The sequence below is a fragment of the Suncus etruscus genome, chromosome 6 (assembly GCF_024139225.1).
Source record: "Suncus etruscus isolate mSunEtr1 chromosome 6, mSunEtr1.pri.cur, whole genome shotgun sequence".
NCBI classification, from domain to species: domain Eukaryota; kingdom Metazoa; phylum Chordata; class Mammalia; order Eulipotyphla; family Soricidae; genus Suncus; species Suncus etruscus.
This window is the reverse complement of record NC_064853.1, coordinates 64,200,810-64,203,698: the sequence shown is the minus strand read 5'-3', so window position 1 is coordinate 64,203,698 and position 2,889 is coordinate 64,200,810. Positions and strand designations below refer to the sequence as shown.

Below are 2,889 nucleotides of genomic sequence, written 5' to 3'. Positions count from 1 at the left end.
ATGCAACAGGATAGCAGAGAGACACACACGCAGCACTCACAGTTTTTCACAGTCGGGCCCCACTGGTCAGGCGTAGTTTTCACTCGCTCGCTGGGCAGCTTCAGAATGCTGTATTTTTAGGGTTCACTTCCCAGGACTCTGAGGAGAGTCACTGGCTCGCTGGGAAGCTTCCTAATGTAGTTTCTTTGGGGTTCGCTTCCCAGGGCTCTGAGGAGAGCTTCCAGAGTTCAGGAAAGACAGAGAAGAGTAGGACAGGGCTCCCTTCAGGTGTTCAGTTTCTGGCTCGCTGGGTAGCTTCCAAATGTAGTTTCTTTGGGGTTCGCTTCCCAGGGCTCTGAGGAGAGCTTCCAGAGTTCAGGAAAGACAGAGAAGGGTAGGACAGGGCTCCCTTCAGGTGCTCAGTTTCCTCAGAAGAAGCACAGCCGGGTGGAGACTCTGCAGGTAGAGCAATCAGCACTCTGCCTGGAAACCCCCACATCCAGCCATTTCTTACTCACTCCCTGGCTCGCTGGGTAGCTTCTGAATGTAGTTTCTTTGGGGTTCGCTTCCCAGGGCTCTGAGGAGAGCTTCCAGAGTTCAGGAAAGACAGAGAAGGGTAGGACAGGGCTCCCTTCAGGTGCTCAGTTCCTCAGAAGAAGCACAGCCCAGTGGGGACTCTGCAGGTAGAGCAATCAGCACTCTGCCTGGAAACCCCCACATGCAGCCATTTCTCACTCACTCACTGGCTCGCTGGGTAGCTTCTGAATGTAGTTTCTTTGGGGTTCGCTTCCCAGGGCTCTGAGGAGAGCTTCCAGAGTTCAGGAAAGACAGAGAAGGGTAGGACAGGGCTCCCTTCAGGTGCTCAGTTCCTCAGAAGAAGCACAGTCCGGTGGAGACTCTGCAGGTAGAGCAATCAGCACTCTGCCTGGAAACCCCCACATGCAGCCATTTCTCACTCACTCACCAAATTATCAAATTCTTCCCCCCCGCCCCCCAAGCCACACTCGGTGACGTTCAGGGGTTACTCCTAGCTATGCGCTCAGAAATCGCTCCTGGCTTGGGGGACCATATGGGATGCCGGGTGATCAAACTATGGTCCATCCTATGTTAGCACAGGTGCGTTTCTTGTAGGCAGCAGAAGGTTGGATTGAGTTTTTTGATCCATTTATCCACTCTGTGTCTCTTGACAGGTGCATTTTTCCATTGACGTTGAGAGAAAGAATTGTCCTGGGTTTTTTTTTTTAAATATGGAACGCTTCATGAATTTGCGTGTCATCCTTGTGCAGGGGCCATGCTAATCTTCTCTGTATCGTTCCAATTTTTGTATATGTGCTGCCGAAGCGACCACATTGTCCTGGGATTTAACGCCATCTTTATTTCAAAATTTGGTTTGTCTTTTGGTTAGTCTTGTCTTAAATTAGGTCTTTCAGTTTTTCTCTTAAGACTGGTTTTGAGTCTGTAAAGTTTCTGAGCTGTTTTTTTTCTGTGAAACCATGTATTCTTTCGTCAAACCAGAAAGTGAGTTTTGCTGGGTATAGTATTCTAGGTGAAGCATTTATTTCATTCAGTCTTGTCACAATATTCCACCATTGCTTTCTGGCATTGAGAGTTTCTGGTGACAGGTCTTCTGTAAATCTCAAGGATGCTTGCTTGAATGTAATTTCCTCTTTTGATCTGGCTGTTTTCAGAATTCTGTCTCTATCTGTGGGATTTGTTATTGTGACTAGGTTGTGTCTTGGGCTGGTTTTTCTGGGGTCTCTTTTGGTTGGTACTCTTCAAGCATGCAGGATTTGATCACCTATATTCTTTACCTCTGGAAGTTTCTCTTTAATGATATTCTTGACCATTGATTCTTCCTGGAAATTTTCTTTCTGGGTCTCTGGGACTCCAATGATTCTTAAGTTGTTTCTGTTGATCTTATCATATACTTCTATTTTCATCTGTTCCCATTCTTTGACTAATTTTTCCATTGTCTGTTCATTTGCTTTAATTTTTTTTCCAATCTCTTCTGCTGTATGAAATTGTTATGTATCTCATCTTCCACAGCACCAAGTCTATTCTCAGCTTCTGATACCTTGTCCCAGATCTTATCCATTTTGTCATTCACTTCGTTTACTGACTTTTTCGTGCCTGTTAATTGACATGTTATTTCATGTTTTGTGATTTCTGTCTTCATATTTTCTTGGTTCTTACTAGTGTTCTGTTCAACTCGATCCATGGTTTCTTGGAGTCCGTTGAGCATCTTCCATATTGCTAGTCTAAAGTCCTTATCTGAGAGGTTGATTAGTTGGTTGGTCATTATCTGGTCCTCAGAATTGTCATCTTCATTCTCTATGTCTGATGCTGGCCTGCGTTGTTTCCCCATTGTCACACTTGTATTGTGGGTTTTTCTACGTGTTGTGGTGGTATTCATTGGCTATATGATGCAGGCAGCACACTCCTCTGGCTCCGCCCTTTCTGGATGGTCTGATTTGACTCTAATGGAGGGGAGACCTCCGTGGATGAAGCCTCACACTGGGTCAAATCTTAGGCCCGAGCATGCAACAGAGAAAACAGTCCAGAGAGAAATGCTTGCTTCTGTGATCCAGCACAGTTCTTAGTGTGATTTTTTTCTTCTTGTTGCAATGGTGTTCTTTTCTTAGAAAGAGCGCATGGCCGCATAGCGAAGCGGAGCCATAGTGCTCTGCTGGAGCCTCTTTTCGGCCCTACTCCCAAGAGGTTCATGCAAGAGGACAGTAGACAGATACACAGAGACAGCACTCACAGTTTTTCACGTTCGGGCCCCACTGGGCAGGCGTAGTTTCGTGGATTTTCCCAGCCTGATGTCCCAAACAGGGGACCCGGCTTCTGCAAAGCTTAGCCAGTTTTTATGTTCTGGAGTTCTGCCCTGAAAATTGCCTCTGGGAGAGC

General features: G+C 46.3%; 1 non-coding gene across 1 annotated transcript; it reads right to left on the bottom strand.

The window, feature by feature from the left end:
- Nucleotides 1-1,220: 1,220 nt before the first annotated feature.
- On the bottom strand, nucleotides 1,221-1,327 carry LOC126012980 (U6 spliceosomal RNA). The gene has a single exon (XR_007497319.1). It is a non-coding gene; the product is annotated as a U6 spliceosomal RNA (small nuclear RNA).
- Nucleotides 1,328-2,889: the final 1,562 nt, after the last annotated feature.